Source organism: Platichthys flesus, chromosome 8, assembly GCF_949316205.1.
Source record: "Platichthys flesus chromosome 8, fPlaFle2.1, whole genome shotgun sequence".
In the NCBI taxonomy this organism is placed as follows: domain Eukaryota; kingdom Metazoa; phylum Chordata; class Actinopteri; order Pleuronectiformes; family Pleuronectidae; genus Platichthys; species Platichthys flesus.
Window position 1 is genome coordinate 17,853,379 of NC_084952.1, and position 19,709 is coordinate 17,873,087.

The 19,709-nt window shown below is 42.9% G+C and overlaps 1 protein-coding gene across 1 annotated transcript in view; it reads left to right on the forward strand.

Moving 5' to 3' along the window:
- The first annotated feature begins 258 nt into the window (after window positions 1–258).
- Window positions 259–19,709, forward strand: part of LOC133959238 (teneurin-2-like) — an 82,804-nt gene continuing 63,353 nt past the window's right edge. Inside the window, exon 1 of the mRNA XM_062394357.1 lies at window positions 259–528. The gene's annotated coding sequence lies outside the window, so the exon portion shown is untranslated. The remainder of the gene's footprint in view (window positions 529–19,709) is intronic.

Below are 19,709 nucleotides of genomic sequence, written 5' to 3' on the forward strand. Positions count from 1 at the left end.
TGTGTGTGTGTGTGATTCGTCGCTCCCTGGGTGCCGCTGTGCGTAGCCTTTGCCGATCGAACGACGCTCGCCTCCGGAGCATGCCCGCCGCTGCTCCTCCGGTCCGGAGAGAATCGAACGGGAAGACGTGCCGTTAGCGCACACAACTGCTTTCCACTCGGGTTTTTGTTTCGTTCCGTCTTTGCCAGTCAGCACTGCCCCCCCCCCCCCCCCCCCCCCCCACCCCCAACCCCCCCACCCCACATAACGACCATCAGCGCGGAATGGATTGCTCCGTTTGATTTGGTGAGATGTTGCACTGGATGCCCGTAGCCTACATACCCTCTCCATCAGCTCACCCCCCCTCGGCCCCGCATCTCGCTACCGTGCACGGCTCGTCGGGACAGACCGGGCAACAGAAAAGTATGCAATAGCTAAAAAAAAAACAAGTGTAAAGTAGCAGGTCCGGACTGGTCGATTGGAGGGGAGGAAAAGTTCTAGTTGAAGAAGGAGGATTATGCAGTGAGTCCCGCGCATAGCTGGAAACAGGTAGGTGATGTTTAAAATGTATACATGTCCATGTGGAAACGATGTTTACGCGCTCCCGCTGTTTGGGCACCAGCTTCTGCGGCAACTAACGGCACATGTGTGAGCGCGATCAGTCCCGGTGGCACGTAGGACGGGGAGGGCAGCGCGCAGAGATGACACTGATGTGCATGTTATAGTGGGGTGAAACAAATATTTGTGGTCCTGGCACAGGTTGCCCAGGACTCCCGTAGTGTGTCTGCAGTGTCATTGGCGCATCATTTCTCCACATGGTTATTAGTGATCCTTGTTTCAGAGGTTTGCAGGCGGCGCATCTGCACAGCATCCTTATCCCATGTCCTAAAAAAAAAAAAAAAAAGAAAAAAAACACAGCCTCCCTGTTTTTAAAGAGTCAAGGTGAAACGCCTGCACATGTCACGTTGAGGGGCAGGAGCTCACTTAACCTTCTCCAGATCTTGCCCGACGCGTCCACGGCTCTACCGCAGCGCAGCATCCTCGCATGTCATCGCTCTCCCTGCCATGCGTGAGAAAGCGAGTTTGTCCTTCAGGAAAAAAAGGATGCTTTTCCTTTATCGTGGCAAAGCAGGGTGTTACGATGCGCTTTAATTGGCTCGCAGACCCGTCATTGCCTCTTCCCCTCTCCTCATGGAGGGTCATGCGCTGCGTCGCCGCGGTGCGCCCGGCAGGCCGCAGCGTATTTGTCTTTTCAAAAAAGCACCAGTTGCTAGACTGCACTCTATATATGCCCCCATTGTTGTTTTCAATAATATGTCGCCCACTTACTTACATGCTGCCATGTGTTGGATTAGAAAGAATGCATGGGCATTATGCTTTGTGGAGCTAAATCCAAGGTGCATGCAGTGTTGGTCCGTGAGACTTGTGCTGAATTTTAATATCCTATCTCTGCGTCCATGCTGTGTTTTTTTTTTTGTTTTTGGGTGACACAGAGAGGCTGAAGGCCACAGGCCAGCTGGCTCCCCTCAAGCTGCAGTGAGGACCATAACACTGCAGGATGTAGCTCAACCGGGAATGAATATTCATCGGACACGAGTGAGACTTTTAGTCAAGGATCTCATGCCATATGCGCCCTCAAAGTTTAAGGTTGCATTAGAGGGGAAAAAAAACTGTTGGAGTCAGTTGTGTATCAAGTAGGGTGTCAAGGGCTGGGGCCCACACACCGGCTGCAGGATCCCAGAGCCTGTCATGAGGTCGGCACCTCATGACATGAAGACACACACAGATACCACACAGATCTCGACGATGAGGTGCCCTGCTGAGATTTAACACTTCAATCTAACCGATGCAGTTCCTCTCTGTGGCTCTTCTATCTCCTCCTCCACCTTTAGCTCTCATCGAGCCTGCCTGCATCTGTGTGATCTCCAACGCTCTTTGATCCGTCCCCCGCTTTCCATCTCTCCATCTTGAGCTGTTGGCGAGGGCACACGAAATCAAAAAGAAAGCAAAGTCCTCGGTTTGGCCGGCAATCATTACTGACACACATTTAAACATAGGCATATGGAGACGTGCACGTTGTGTACTTAAGCTGTGTCTGTTTAACCCGCACGCACACACGCACACACACACGCATACGCATACGCACACACATACACATACACACACACACACACACACACACAGAGAGTCTCTTTCCACTGTCAAGTCTTTAACCTGCCAGGCGTCATCATTAGCACCAGTGTGTTGTGGCTGTTTGTGTGTGTGTGTGTGTGTGTGTGTGTGTGTGTGCATTCTGAACTGTGTGTATCGCGAGCTGCAGTCTTAAGTGCTAATAGGAGCTCACACTGGACAGCAGCAGGGCATGTCAGCCGCAATCTCCAGACAAGCCCTCAGGGTGTCCCATTTGGCACGGGCACACACACTTACAGACAAACAGGCCTGAGAGGTTCAGACTTGACTCAAGGGTCTGAGCACTATGGGTTCTGAGTCCACGTCCTCGTTGGACCTTCTCAACGATTCAACTAGATTCACTTGATATGCTGTTCTCAGGGATTTATGTAAATTCTGTAGATAGACTTTCACATATGTAAACTTGTCTGTGCATTCCGAGCATTTGTTAATTCGTATGTGGATGTGATTAGAGAATGAATGGCTTTCTGTTAATCCATCTCCTCTCCCTCTGCGCTCTTCTATGTGGGTTATGTATTTATACATACATTTCACTGCAACACCTGTGAGGCCTGGGAAGAGGCGCATCAATCTTCATTAGACTGAAATGAGGCCTTGTTGAATAAATGACTATCATTGTGTGTGTGTGTGTGTGTGTGTGTGTGTGTGTGTGTGTGTGTGTGTGTGTGTGTGTGTGTGTGTGTGTGTGTGTGTGTGTGTGTGTGTGTGTGTGTGTGTGTGTGTGTGTGTGTGTGTGTGTGTGTGTGTGTGTGTGTGTGTGTGTGTGTGTGTGTGTGTGTGTGTGTGCGAGTGTTGAGCCCTGCAGCCCACTCTGACCTGGCTGACAGATGACTGCAGTGATTTCCAGGGTTCAGCAGATTAGGGGATTAAAGACTGAAGGCTTCGCACAATAACGCTAATGCATGCGCACGTTCGGTAACCGTGCACACAGCATCAAACAAACACTCACCGCCGTGCAGGGCTGATCAAAAGTCAGTGGTGTCCAGCGTGACCCCTCCGCTTTGTGTCGTCCTGCAATGAGCGGCCGGGACTGTTTACATTCACAAAAGCAAACAGATGTAAAACGGCATCAGGAAACCTCAAGGGTCCAATTCCACTAATGCCATTTTCACGCCACAGGCGTGACACGTATCGGTACTGAGAGCCCAGTTAATACATTTTGTCCTTCCCAACCAATTCAGAGCCGCCACAGTTTTAGATAATGAACCAACATAGTGGGGCTGAATGTCTGTGACTAGGCCAATGCAATTTTGCTCCGGGTTGAGAGCCAAAAGTCCCTTTCAAACACAAAATAGGTCCCATTGTGTTCATTGTTTCAAATCGTGTCAACAATAACTACATTGCTGGGTGTTAAGTGATGTCAAAACAAAAAGCTGCTTATGTCTCTCAGGTATAATTACTTGAGAGGCAGTGAAGTGCCCCTTTATTTGTCGGCTTTGTTCGATTTCATGAGTTAACTGGTTTGATTTTGGAAAAAAATAAAAAAAATTGCTGTAAGGTGTTCACATGCTTTGCCTGCATCAGTGCAACCATAGCAACATTATCAAATTTCGAAAATACTATAAATCCATCAGAGCCAGTCTGGAGGGCTGGTAAAACAAGCAATTATCCCCAGCAGATCTCCACACCTGCAGCTTAAACCCTCCATTATATATATATTTTTTTGTTTTTGCAACAATGTCTGAAATGGTTCCAAGCTAAACAGAGGCTGAGGGTGCGATTGTTATTTTATCAGGTTAAATCATTTTTGAAATATAGCAAACCCTGCTGCCACTCTATGGTACATTAGACCACAGCACCTTATCATTCAGGATGGAGCAGGATAGGTGGTAATGGAAGCAGAAACGAGCTCCTGTCACTACTGATTAACAAAGAACACTGACCTTTCCAGAGAGGAGAGGTGGCTGGAAATGATGGTCTTTGTGACAGAGTATGTGTGTGGGGGGGGGGGGGGGGCTGATACTGCAGTAAACATCAGGACACGTGGGTCAACAGAAAAATACTACACACTGTGGTGTATCTCGAGTACAGCATTATCTCTGCTTCTCAGGCTACATCCACACTACTACGATTTTTATTCCTAAAAATGCATGAACTCTCCTGCGGTTCACCAGAGATTTAAAGGCACTAAAAGAGGAGTGTGGAAATGCTGCTTTCCAAATTTGAGTCTGAAAACTCCAGGGCTGCCTTTTAGCCAGGAAGGGCAGATGTTGGAAACAATGACGTAGACGGTCACAACCGCTTTCTGATTGGGTCTTTTTTATTCACGAACGTAGCCTTCCCTGATTCGTCAGGCTCCTATGACATGACCCCCTTTCAGAAGAAAGCAAGCGGCACTAGCCCCGGCTACCAGTGTATAACACAACATGGGTGATCGATTACACCCGCTGCTGACCCTGTTGTCTTTGCTCACATCTGTCGTGTAGTTGAATTCTGCATTTTGCAACCGCTTACATGTGAACGAGATGAGCTGTTATTCGAGAAATCAGTGACAGGCAACCAAATGCTTCCTGTGTACACCGGCACACGCATGCCCAGTGTATGTGAGAAGTCATGTGATATGTGTTGAGGCGTGTTTGTATGGACAGGGATTTAAACTGATACCGAACCCAAATGTTCCTGTGGACAGAGATGGAAGTAGGGATGGAGCCGTGCTAACTCTCAGCTGTTTCACTAACTTGTGGCTTTTTTGGAGGCACATATCCAATCAGCTCCTAGTCATGAACCCACATCCAGGTAGAACAACTGCTGCAGGGATATCTTCATTTACATTATGCTGCCCTTGTTTGGCTGCTTGCAAATAGCTTTTAGCGTAGCATGAGATTTAACAGTGCCAAAAAGACTGATGAGAAACAACCAACTCTGTCTCCCCCTCCTCATTTCTACCGCATTCATCCAATCGCGGACTGCTTACTGTCCCTCTCCACATCTGGCCGCTCTGGCTGCGCAGTCCTCGATTTGATCTATTCATGCTCCATTGTCTTCACTGTTTCATATTTCAACATTTCAACTTTCAACATTAATTGTGCTCCTTCAGGGAGCTTGGCAAGCAGACGAAGAATCGCACGCTGTGGTTTTTCGAGAGGCTAAAATTACAAAGACTCACTGATGAAGGAGCAAATTAGATTAATTGCCGTAATTGATTAATTGGTGGGAAGATCAGTGGAAACCACAGAGTATGAAAGAAATACTTTATGAGAGCTCCTGTGGTTTTCTGGAGAGCTTTTTTAAGACTTGGCTTTTTTAATAAAAGAGAAAAATATAAACTGCACATTTCTTCTCTTTTTCTTCAGTGAATCTCCAGTAAAATGAAATTAGATCTGGTAAAAGTTGAATTCTGACTACACAACCGCTGTAGCCAAAAGTGTAAACGATAAAAACAACTTGAATATGCTTGCATCAATTTGCAGTTTTAAAATAATCGTGTTTACATAAGGTGTGGCTCGACTGGGCCAATTAAATTCAACCACACCATTTCTATCACTTCTCATCACATCTTAAATTTTTAAAAAAAAAGAGGTTGTGCTGCACATGCTGATGGCCCATCTCTTAGGAAATGAGCCGAGAGAGATCAGGTTTGTGTAATGGATTGTGTGTAATTCACTTCACTTAAATAGAGCCCTTGATATATTGTTATTGGAACAATGATTCTCGAAATTGCTGCCATGACACATCTTAGTGGTGAAATTAGCCACAGAGACCCCGACTTAATAGGAAAACACTTCTAGATGCTGTAATTCCAAAGAGAGGTTGAAGCTTTTAAATATAAATAAATCTGAGTTTTGATGTCAAGAAGAAATAATTAACACCGGTTCTGTGTCTTTAGGTGTTTTTACACAAAAAAGAAAAATGTTTCACCAGTAAGAAAAACTAGCTAAAATTTACTTACACACAAATGAATTATGTTTATTCAATTCAAAGTTATACAATATATTATAATGTAACTTTATTTAAAAAGCAGTATTCATGATTGTGGTACCACTATTTATTTGGTTGCTGCTGTGGTATTCATTACACTTGAGTAAGGACACTGTTATTGTTGGTGTTCTGTGATGTTTCCTCGACTAACATGAAATGAGAAGGCCATGAGCCTGTTCCTCCCACCACTCCCTCACATACCCTTTGTGACCTTTTCTTCTCGTTCCCTTCAAAGGGCTTTTGTGTAGCTCAGACCACACTGCTCTGTGCAGCGCGAGCAGTGTGTTCTTGTGTGTGTTCACATGTGTGACACCTAGCATTAGCCATGGTTTAGAGAAAGCGACACTTGTGGAGGGCAGCCTTCATCTTGGATTACCATGCCCATGGATCCTGTGGGTTTCTTTCTGTGTTGGAAGGGATGGCAGAGTGGGATGATATTTACTGCATCTGCCTGACAGCTGACTGACTGGCTTTACCTCAACGCTTTGTTAAGAGATTCCTTCTTACATTTGAGTAAAGCAAAAAGGGTCTAACTCATCTGCCTACTTACACATGCAGCCATGGATATCATGTACAGACACTGAAATATAATAAAATAATTACTGGATTTTTTATTTTGTAAATAACAGTACATATCCAATTATTTATTATCAATTCTATTTTATTGCTACATCCCCATCTTTTCCTCTACATGATATACCTTGGGTCCATTCCCCACCCTTCTTGATTTTTATGTGGATCTGAACAAAATTTAACACACTCATAAATATCAGTCCCTGAAATATGTTTGATATTTTTCATCACGTTTCATGAATTATTCGCTGAGAAATCAATGAAAATGTTGAAAAACATAACTTTGTGCGTTTGCACCCCTGCTACCGCCATAGAGTGAATCATTCCCTGGGAAGTGTTGCAGAGCAAGAGAAATTAATGGATCAGCCCATTTATTTGGAACTGCACCAAATCTTAATTTGGTCTTCTCATACCCATATTGCCTCCTTCCACCAAGTTTCGTGTTAATTTATCTGGTAGTTTTTGTGTTATCCTGCTAAATAAGAGACAGACAAAAAAAACATGACCTCCTTTGCTGAGGTAACAAACCCAGATGAAAAGATAGCCTCACTGGTGTAGTATAATATTTGGTTTTATCAAACATTGATGTCCTTATGATTGATGCGTTCTTCTTGATAGGGGCCAACTATCAGTTGAAATCACTGGGAAAAGGCTGACCCCGTTGTAAAGTAATCATAGTTCCTCTGACAATGCAAAAGCAAACACAAGGCCTGTTGAGATTGGCTGGGCCACAGCAAATCAAACAGGGTCTCTTGGCTGACTTTGCAGAGCTAACTTTAACACAAAACAACTGAGAGGAGCTTCCATCCGATGGTGCCCTGGTGTGGTAGTGCAGGGTTTCACTTCTTTTTTCACCGTATTCTCATCAGTGTGGAGAGGCGAGCAGCCTCCCTTACAAATTACTACTGCTCCTGCTTCTTCCTCCTGTCTTTGTTTTGAGAAATGGGTTGAAAAGTGGATTTGTCCTCTGTTGCCCCTAAAAACAAGGAGTGGTTCGGCTGAGTCACGTTCAAGGGGAAAGCTTAGACGTCAGTCAGACCTAGAGATCAACTCGAGCCCTGACCCCTGTGTTCCTTTGGACAGGAAGTCTAGTTAGAGCAATCACTGATGATGTCTGAGGATCCTTTGTGCCAGTGAACCTGCTTAATAGTCTTTTGTGTTTCTACGTACACGCTGAGGGCTGTGCACGCTGCATGGGGCCAGCACAGAAACATCAACCTCCAAGCACATAATGGTTCCAGGCATACATACACACATACTCAAGGAATTCCAGTTAGCAGTTACTGTGGCTTTCCCATTTACCGTCCTCTAACCAACTTACCCTTGATTTGTGGGATCATTCAATGGCATGCCTTTCACAGCCAATGGAGTAACCACTAACTGTCTGCAGCAGCCAATGAATTCTTTACATTCAGCATACTTAGTTTCCATCCCTCCGTTGCTTATCCCCTCTCTTTTCCTTTCTGTCTCTCTTTTCCAAGTAGACATGCCTAGTTAGAGTCTAAAATGGCCTTGTGAAAGAGGACGGGAGTTAAGATGGCATCCCCTGAGACTTTTCAGAGAAGTAATTTAATAAACTGATATTTTCTCCACTCCACAAGGGAAAGGGAATAGGCTCAGAAAAGTAATGAAACTCAGCTGTTGAATTTTTAATATTAAAGAATCAATTTCCTGTACTTGAACATAACCAGGGAAGGCTCCTTTCTTCTACCTGGGTTGCAAAATGCACAGCAGAGCGCTGACTCCCGGCTCGGCTTCCCCGCTCCCACAGTTGGGAGGTGTACGGATTTTGATCAAGACATTGTTTCTACAGCATCTCCTGGCTCCCACCTGCCCGGGAACGTTTGAGTAACAGCTGGAAACCACAGTCGCTGCTCTGAAAGAGGAATAGTAACTACCTCATAAGAATAGATGGATATCTTTGTTAATGATTAATAAAGCTACGAGCAAAAAAAAGCATAATCCTGCAGTGAATCCTATACTCCAGATTCAAGTTAATTTAATTTTTTATGTCATATGCACTTCAGAATTGTCCTGCTGTTCTAATGCATTTGGAGGATCTGAGCATGGAGCTACGATTTATGGCACGCATGCAAGAAAAAGATGTGACCACATTTCATCAGTCTGACAGCGTCATAATTTACATCTTTAGCCGAACAAAAACAACCAATCAACCATGCTTGAATGTAGCCTGATAGATTAGGTACGGCTGGACAACATGCAGTAAATCTTCATGATTGATAAATATATTTTCACATGTCAATAAATGTCATGATCTAAACAACATACACAGGATTGTAATGACTATAATTAAACTGACTTTTGAAGCAATTATTTTGTCCATGGTTAGCCGAATTAAAAAGGTTACAACAGTTAGTTGTTTTTCACAAAGGTGAAGCAAAACTTAGATCATTCATTTGGTCAGGTTTTGCTCCACGTGCTCCGGTTAATTTGGAGAACAAATATTCATATGATAATATAATTTCAGGTAAATCATCGTTAATAATGAACCCAATATTGCTTTCAGATAAAATCTAATGGATTAGTTTCCTTGGATTTATGGTAAAATTAAATAATTTTACAGCACTTAATTTATGTCTGTGAAGATTCTCAGTTGTCAGTTGTGATTTGCTGGGTGTCTAGTGTTCACATTTGTCCCTATTTTCAAAATCTCACCATTCTGTCGTCATGATATGTTGGAGTAGGAAATAAATAGATTTTGTTATTCAAGACTCAAAACATCCTTTTTTCCTTAAACTCTGGATTCATAAAATCTTTATAAATTGATTTGGGTTAGACCTCAACAGGCTGGTTTAACATTAAATTGATCATTAGATTGGACCCTACCATGTCTTTGTTAATTTACTGTGTTTCCTATGTTTCAAGCTTCTGTCAAGGCTGCCGGCTGTTTGTTTACTGCCGATATGCAATGACGCTCCTTTTGCCCTGACTCCACCGCTACGTGTGGCAGACAGACAGAGAGAGAGAGAGAGAGGTCAGGTGATGATTTATGACCACGATGCTGCATTCCAGCACAGGATGATTAATCTCTTCTGGGAACACTTCACGAGTACAAGTTTAACCTACCCCGGCCTTGCACACGCAGGCACGCGCACGCCACTGCGCACACAAGAGGGCAAACGTGCATGAGCGTGAGCACGCGTGTGCTCTGCATGCCTGACAAGCAGGACATAAACGCAGGGGCATAGTGCATGCAGGTGCTTTTGTATGCAATTCATGTGCAACTACCGCCCCCAACCCCCAACCCCACACACACCCACACACCCAGGCACATACACACACACTTCCATCCCTTCTGTGTCTCTGCTTCACTTGTTCATTCTGTCTTCTCTTTTTTTTTTCACTCTCCACACTGACCTCAGCGGTGCAATGTCTAACATTGGACCCTCTCCTCTTTTGCCTCTTCCATTCATCACAAACAGCCACAGACTGTCACACACAGAGAGAGAGAGGGGATAGATAGAGATAGTATAAGGCCATTGAGTGCAGCAGCAGTGAGCATAAGGCTATAGGATTAGTGCTGCTAGGTGCTAAAAGCCTCAATGTCTTAATAAGCACACTGAAAGACGGGGAGTGTCTGTGTGTTACAGCGGTGTGTGTGTGTGTGTGTGTATCCAGGTGCTGGGTGCAGGTACAAATGCATTCTCTGGCAGGCCTGACCTGGCATATCGAGAGGATAAGTGTAAATACCACAGGCTGCATCTGAAGCTCTATTACTTGAACACACTTCTACGAATCATTCCACAGTTAAACTCATTGAAACACAGAGGGTGGCTGAACACATCTTTATCGTAATGAAGTCATTTATTGTAATGGGGAGCAGTTACAGTCAACTGTAGTTTAGATTACTACGCTTTTATCATTATGGCTTCCCTGTCTCTTCCTTTCTCTTCCTTATATATCTCTCTGCCTCACTAGTGGAAAGCTTCAGCCCCTGGACGCAGTGACCTTCAGATTTTTCATGAAAATTCGATTGCTTTAGTTTTTGTTTGTTATGCAATTATATATTTTGTCATATCAGTGAGGGGCTCTTATATCAGTGATGGGCTTTTTATGTTTTGCTTCAATCACCTGTATCCCAACATTGTTTGTCATCTACATTGAGTTTAATGAATTCATCCTATTCCTCTTCGTCAATTTCCATCAAGACAAATGGACAAGCTTTTACCCCTCGCGCCTTCAGCACTGGTTTCTTTGGCAACACCTGTGGTAACCATAGGGAAACGCACAGTTGACAAGTACAGGAACTTCATCAGGAAAAAAAAAGTAAAAGAGCATATTTATCGTTTTTAACAGTCAAGCCATACAACCTGGTGCTTTAGTAAATGTTTAGTAATGTCAATAAAAATGTCTTGTGCGTTTTCATATTTTACTAGCACGTTACTACTAAGTCAAGTGCCTTGTGAAATCCATTTTTCTCAAAGATGGCCTCTGTCATTTCAGCTAGTTCTTTAGTGTTAATTTTCCAGTAAATTTATTTTTAATTCAATTTAAAATGGATTGAAGATCATGATTGACAGCTGAGACGGACTTGGTTGAGATCGTCGGGACAGCTCTACCGAGCATGTGCAGACGCTAAATGTAAAAGATGGTATAGTTCATATCAAGGTTATTTTTACTTCATTTTGTGATATTGGGAGGAAGAGGAGACTCCTCGTCCATCTTTGTATACAGTTGGATACTGTTGGAATGAACAATGAAACATTATAATATTTTCAAAATCTCACCATTCTGTCGTCATGATATGTTAAAGTAGGAAATAAATAGATTTTGTTACCAATACATGTATACCTGTATCACTTCCTTCCTTCCTTTAATAAAACAAATCTGAATCCTATGTAGAAATGGTGGTCCACTCCTTTAATACATACATAATAAAATAAACCTGTCCGTTGTAAATTATATTAAAACATTTATTCCACAGCATTTTTTAATCAAACTAATTCTACTTATCTAAATCTCACTAATTGATGGCAGATAAAATAAAATAGAACCCACATCCATTTATCACGACTGCTGCTAACTGCTAATATATGGCCAGCAGCTGCCACCAGATAGCAGCCGATTTCATTAACTAATGGTTATTTCTATCTTTATTTTTACAATACTCTAGGAGTTTAAACATACATTTAATCATCTCTACAGTAATACTGTGTGTGCGTAGATGGAAATGAATACATGTTATGCCTTGACTCCATTCATAATATTCTCACCGGGGACTTTTGCCCTGCCCAGGATGAATTGGAAAGAACAGCTGCTTGAATCGAGAAATACAATGTAAAATAGAACACAAATGAGAATGACTGAGCTGAATAATTACACCTCAGTTCTTATTTAGCTCAGGCAATAGAGACGGCAGTGGTGGGTTAATAGCGATCGGCCAATGCTGAGTACAGTCCGTCTCATTTAACGTTAACGTGCAGTCCCACTCGCTCGTGCACGTACAGCGCCATCTCTTTGGGCGTTAATCCTTTATCTCGCACCAGCTCAAGTCATAACATAGTCGGCTTCTATTATCCAATGTGAGGACTGGGGATAGTGAAGGAGCGTGGTATGGGGGAGCGAGTATTGTAATCCTTTGTGAAAGTGCCGTCATATTACCAAACCCCACTCAATCTCTTCACCAGCTACAGAATAGATGAATGTCCTGGATGATTCTAATCTCACAGCGTGCGCACACACACACGCAACCACACACACACACACACACCCGAACACAAAATGACTTGGCTGCACCATTCATATTTGATGTTTACAAAGACGTGAATAGTAATAACACGAGTGGATTCTCGGATTATATTGTGTATGGATACGAGACATGTTTGTTGGTGATTCGTGTGTGTGTGTGTGTTTGAGTGTGTGTGTGTGGGAGTTATATTTATAACTTCTGGTCAGAACATCCGCGCTTAAGCTTAATTCCACAGCTTGTAATTGTGACCAGGTGTCGCGCCATCTAAAGATTTCCTCTCTGGTTTGTGTTGGTGTCCAGGTTTGTCTGGGCGCCCCCTGTGATGTGACATTGTGGATAATAAGGGCATGTCACGTCAGAGAGTGTGTGTTTGTTTATGTAGGCAGAGCAGTCGCGGCGCCAGACGTCTTCTCCTCCACAAACGCTGTCTTCCTCACAGCGCTCCTCCTCCACCCTGCTATCATTAAGAACATGTGTGTAATTGAGGAGGGAGGTCTGATAAGGACTGAGGCGGACGCCGCTGGGAACGATGCGTTTGATTCAAACTGTGAAGCTATCTGCGTCTTTCAACTTTGAACTGGTCCTTTGCAAGCTGCTGGTGTTTGATGTTCACGCTGAGGATACACCTTCGCTTGATGAAAGGCTCTTTCACGGCCATTTTTATTGCTTGTTTTGCCTCGACGTGATATGCGGTGCTGATTTTTATTAATTTGTGTTCAAGGTTATTAAATTGATCAAGGCTTGAACTTGTAACGTATGCTTAGGGACAACCATTTTTTTTAAATATATGTGTTTACTGCTATAGTGGTTTTAAGTTGATGAAGGGCAATCTGCGTATCCAACAGTTTTTGAAGAAATAGAGACACAAAACACCAACACACAATCTAGTGTAAATGATCAAGAGATGAGTAAAGAGATCTGTCACAGCAGGTGGAACAATTACAGGATCAATTTATAAATCTTATTTGACTTGAGAGCCTGCCCTGTTGCGCACCATGCACCAGAGTCAGGAGCTTAATAAACAAATATTAGTTCTGCTTTACAGGCATAGTAGTAGTAATTTAGACATTGTTATAGTAGAACCTTCCATACTTTGGAACGTATTTGTGCCAAGTGTTTTATATTTAGCTGCATAGAGTCAGCTAGGGCCACGTGAATCTAAATCTTAAAAATAAGATTGTATTATTACAAGAAGAAAGTCATTAATTAGAAAAAAGTTTTAATATTAGAAGAAAGTTATGATTTAATGAAAAAAATAGTCCTATTATGACAATAAAAAGAAATAAGCAACAAGGACAACCTGTGCTCCACTCCTCTGCACCAGTGTAAATAGGCACAGTGTCTTGAACAATCTTTTCAAGTCCTGTTATGATCATGTCGAACTGAAGAGAATTTTGTTTTTTGCCATTTTTGAAACCTGTACGAAAGAGTAGCTTAACAAGATGCTCCACATTTCTCAATTTAACACAGTAAACAGCTATCCTCCAATATTAACCCTAAAAAATGACAAATTACGACTTAATTCTTGTAATATCACAACTTTCTTTTTTTCTTGAAATATAGCAAATGTATTTTCAATATTATCTATATATTCTCATAATATTCCTAGGTATATGTTTCTTTATGTGTTCATAAACTCTTTCCCACATTGAACCAAAACACCAAACCTATTGGCTGTTGTTTGTTAAAAATTGAAGAATTTTTAGAGCCTAATAAATTCCTGTATGATATGAAACAAAGTAAAAAAAAACACACAGCCCCGTGATGAGACTCTAACTTGGAACATTTTCCTAAATTTAAATCACTTCAATTACCATGTGCCGGCACCAGATATGTGAAATGACTTGGTGCAATTTTGGTTATAGAATTTAGGGCCTTTGCCTCTAACTAGTCAGACTGTGTCTCAGAGCAAACACTTGGATCCTGTGCTATTTCCATGGATTTAGTGTCATGGATTTTCATGGATTTAATTTGTCAGGGCGCAGCGACATAATCACTTAAACTGCCTCCCTGTTTATTATGTCTGCTGGTATTTCATTTTTCTCAACATGGATTATATAACCCGGAAAGGAGTTAAATCCAGACAGTGTTTGAGGCAGAATAGAGAAAGAGTCATTAAATCGGGTGCACATGCGTATGAATGGTAGGATCTTAATGGACAAAGGAGATCCTGTAGTCCTTTAAAGATCGCAATAATATTTGACATGTGCTGTCTAACTAGTTCTGTGACATCCGACTATATACATAAAAAAACAAATACAAATTTTTCTCTCAAGGATTTTAGTTTTGTGCACAGAAACCATGGATATGTCTGTCATCAAAATTATTTTCATATCCACTTAACCGGAGGAAGCACATTGCAGAAGTGCAACAATATTCTCAAAACAATTCAACCAAATCTGTCGTGTCAGAGAGTTGTAGATATTGTGTTAGTGTCTCTCTGCAGCACACCCAGGTGCCGTCAGTCAATCGATGCCAACATCTGTTAACATCAGCCTCACTCACCACTCGATTCCTTGATCAGTGCTGACAAATTTTTTTTTATTTCCTGTCGTGCACGAATCTGTTGCTGCGTTTTCCAGGGTAAAGCTTTGGAATCCGGGCAGCACAGTGATAAATCTGTATGATTTTTGTTGTTATGATCATTACATTTGTCTCCCGAGGTTTACATTATTGAATCTGCCACTACGCTTTTACAATCCATGACTAGACACTTCAATATTTTCCTTACAGCAGCAGCCCGCCAGGGTGAAAACAATGCCATGAGTTCATCTGACTCTTATTTACTGAAGGACAAAATAACAGACGGCCAAATAAAGTAGATAGATAAGGCGCTGTCAGTGTTGTTGCAGATTGGGTGAGTCACGCCTCCTTTCTACCATCTCATCTGTACATTCCACCTCTAATAAAAGAGCACGCCTTGAAATCAGAATACTAAACAATAACCGTAAAAACTGCAGAGAGAAACAGCCGAAAAATAATTTGACTGCATGCAAGACATGTTTTTGTTCCACAGCGAGGATTAGGGAAGAGCTTTTAAACTGTTAGATTCCTGCTGCTTTTTAATATCTGGTGTGATCTATTTGTGTCCTAAGCTGCTAATAGCTAGAAGGAATCAGGGGAACGCAGCGGGAGGGGGGGTGCTTGTATAATGGATTGGATATTTTATGTTTCTACCCCTAAAAAAGCAAAAGGATTGGGAATTTGTCTTTCCCCTCCTCCTTCTATAAATCACTTTTGTCTCGATTCTGTTTTGACTAGAAAACAGCCCTTTCCGTGGAGTGCGAGTGCTGTAAACACCCAAGTTGTTTGGAGGAATGTGTTGGCTTTACCCAGCTCAAGACGAGACGCAGTGTGAAGTATAGGCCTACATGTTCAGGGCTCAAATCCCGTGTAGGATGGAATTCCAGGACCCTGCACTCCCACCGACGGCAAGAAGAAAACACACAGGGTGAAAGGGAACTTGAGGATATAGCTCAGTGGGCGAGAGTGATTTTTTTTTTTTTTTCAGGGCAACGAAACCGTGTTCTATATTTCACAGTCGCAGCCCTGGCACGGCTGTGATAACAATGTGCCCTAAACCCGACTTATGTCCTTATTTATGCGTTGTGCCCCACAGTTGCCTGGCGATTATTCCGAGAGAGAAACAGTGATTGCTAACAGGGCTCTGCACACATTTCCTTCTCCGGTCCTCAGCCTCTCCGGCTCGTCTTTGGTGCAGCCGGGCAGAGCTGCGGCTGATATGCATAATCCCACGTTTAGAGAAGAGAGGGGAGAGAGAGGAGCCATTTTCAGAACGTCTTCCCTGACAACTCGCAACAATTCTAGAAGTTTTAAAGACAATCAGCATCCTAATTCCGCATTAATTAGTGTTGGACCATAAAAAGGCAAAACATGTTAATGGATGTTTATCCTCTCTCTTTGGGGTGGGGTTGTTTCTTCCGGCAGTGCCACGTGACAAGCGAGCGAAGGGAAGAGCAAATTTCAGGAGTTATGCATTTGCAGCATCTATTGGGACCAGGCCATTCTTTATCCCAAATACTAAAAGCCGTAATGTCGGGTGATGTTGCATAAATGTTTTAGAATCGTAGTTTGTTATGGGCTGGTCCGGGCCTCTATGGACCAATTTAGCCGGCCTTATAATGGCATCTCTAATGCTCCAGTCTAAATGAAAATAAACAAGACTGTATAAAAGAATATTAAAAGCTCTGTATTATTGTTTATCCTCAAAGAAACAAATTGACGTTCAACTTATAAAGCAAGACGGCCGCTATTTTACGGCAAGTACCATAAAAGACCGTTAGCTCTGTTTTTATTACCTTTCATTTCAGCACAGATCCGATTGGCTACACCTGAACGTTAGTGTGTGCTCGGAGAGATGTGTGTGTCTGTGTGTATTTGTGTATGTGGGAGATTGTGTGTGATCTCTGCCTGAGCTGTGAAGTACGGTTGATTCCCTGATCCAGCAGGTTAAGGAGGGCTTTGACCCTGCGCGGAGGACCCATCTGGACTGTTTGCCGGGTTTCATCCTCGGACTACAGTCAGAGCACAGAAAGCTCCTCTCCACTGCCTGTATTCCATTCAGCCTTATCACCATCACAAAATTTGAATGGTCAATGACCCAGTGCTACTCAGAAGATTTTGTGTGTGACTGTAATCCAGTGGCAGATGTGTTTCTTGCCATATCCACACACACACATATATATATATATATATAAAGGATAGAGAAGGATAACGCAAATATTGTTTCCAGATTTTTCCGAGCTGTTACAGCGCTGATCCTTTTCAATCTGTTGTTGCTGACTTTAGCTTCTGTCCAAATACTGTATCTCTTCTGTTTTTCTGCCCATCTTATCCCGGAGCTCAAGCCTGATGCGACCTCCTGCACACACTACAAGAGCCAAAGAGGATCAGCGCTCAGATCCACTCAGATTACCACCTTCTTTGTCGCGAGGTCTCTCTTTTTCTCTCCATGTCCTCCCATCTATGAATAGCCATACTGCACTGAGAAGTTACATTTGGACAAGGACAAATAGCATAAAAGGCGCACACACACACGTGCACACACACACGTGCACACGAACACACATGCAGACGCCGCTGCAGGGCTGGGTAACATTTGAGGGGTAGGATAATGTCAGCTGACCAAAGCCTTGGTGGCTCCGAGTCATCCATGGCTGCCAACTTCACTAACATCAGCTCCGCTCCGCCCTAGTAGGACAAAGGCGGCCTGCTTTTCTCTGCAGCTTTTATTAAGGGCAGCTTGTCTGTGTGTGAGGGAGTGAATCAGAGACGGACAGAGAAGAGGAGCGAACATCAACGGGATTGTGTGTCTGTCATTTTTGTCATTTAAAGGAAAACGCCATTCAGTGGCGGGACAGTGGGTGAATGAAACTTTAAAGATGACAGCAACGTGGTGCCAGGCAATATATACTGTAGTAGACTCGCAATAACACGCCAGTATCTGCAAGAGAACTGTCAGCAGTCAACTTGCATTGTGGGCAATGTAGGCGCCAGCTTTAGAGGTGGAAGAGTAATTGGTGGAATAAAAAAAGATGACATCTCTGTCACATTGATTATGATCGTTATTTTTAACTGTCCACCATGACTCATACAGTGTTGTTGGAGTGTAATGCTTCGGCGGTGCAATCCTCATTGAAGCTTGAAATTCTCCGGTGCAAAATTAAGAGCTTGAAAAATTGCCAAGAATTGTGTGAGCTGCATACAGAGTATCTACTTAAGTAAATAAATTACACAAAATTAAGAAAAAAAATTGCTAATCCAGTCGGTTTAAATCCATGTTATTGTGTTGAGATGCTTGAAATTTGGAGAATGTATTGAGTCAGTAATGCTCTTCACTTTAAATCGGTCTCTAACATGTGTGTAATTTATGGGGTGTGAAGGATGGAGCACTAAGTAATGTCATGGTTCCATGGTTTGTGGCCAGGTAGTTTCTCTGAGAGGCTACTTGTACCTGTGGATGGGTCTATTTACTGCTTTGGTGTTAAACTCACTCAGTCAACCTTGTGCTGTCTGTTTTAAATAGAGCCAAGGTCAATTCCAGAAAGACTTCCATATGATTGGAAACGGTACATTCAAGTTTCTAATTGTGTCATTCCTCCATGTGTTCCTTGTTTGAATCCATGTGAGGTGGGATAAAAACAGTTGTTTAAAGAACAAGCAAAACCCCCACCAGATTGAAAAGTTACTGCTATTCTATTTAAAGTAGATTGCCTGTGCAGCGATGCACTGCTCCCACTGCTCCTGCCACGCTTGGAACATTCCCTGGAAGTCCTGCTCTGTCAGCATGTCAAGCACCATCTGTGACGAGCACTGGATCTTCTCCACTCGGACAAAATGGGAACTCTCTAGCTTGAATTTTGTTTTGGGAAAGAGGAAGAGGCTGCAGAGAGCCAAATCCATTGAGTAGGACAAACTGGGTAGTAACATGTTGGTGCAGCCAGAAACTTGTCACAGCACCAAATGCCATTTTGTCACAGTTCAAGTTGTCCTGCCTGAAGACGGTATGCACTTTGTCCTTCTCCTGACCTGAGGCACCTTCTTGTATTGTTACATCTACTGCAAGCCCTTCCACTGCCAAAACTGTGGCTTGGTTTCAGGGTCATAGACATTGACCCGATTCTCAACACTGGTGATACCTTGGACATGAGATCGACTTAAATTTTGATGGTTGTTTTGCGCTCATATGTGATGGCGTATATATGCAAGTGTCCACAAAAACACATGAGATACAGACACTGATGCAGATCTTGTTATAGGGACTCACATGACTTCCTGCTCGTAGCTGCTGTACAGGCGTTACCGTGCTGCGTTTGTTATCGATTGTCTTGGAACGCTTTGTTTGCACATCTTGTTCCTGTGCTTGTTGTGGCCCCTTTGGAGTGTGTCTGTTCTTGTGTCTCCGTCAAAATTGCTTCAAATATGTGCCTCTCTTTCTCCATTTCCTACCCTCCAGGTATTCCTGCCGTCATTGCAGACATTCTCGCTCCGATAACATTGTACCCACGTCATCCCACACAGTAATACATATATACATTCACCCTTGTATCAAAACATGCTCTCACTGACCAAAAATATGTGCGGTTTATGTTGCATCACCAAAGGTTTAGCTATATATCAGAATTTGAAATTTTGATTGAACTGTTTGTTTGGGGATGTATCATTTGAAAATCCGTGTAACAGACACGTACAGATGCATACACTCTTAAAATCGCAATGCGTTTACTTGGCCATTGTTGCTTAACTCCCAGTCATCCTCCCACACACGTGGCAGCAGCAGGGCAGCCAGCCTCTTGACACCGTTCCATTTAGCCCACAC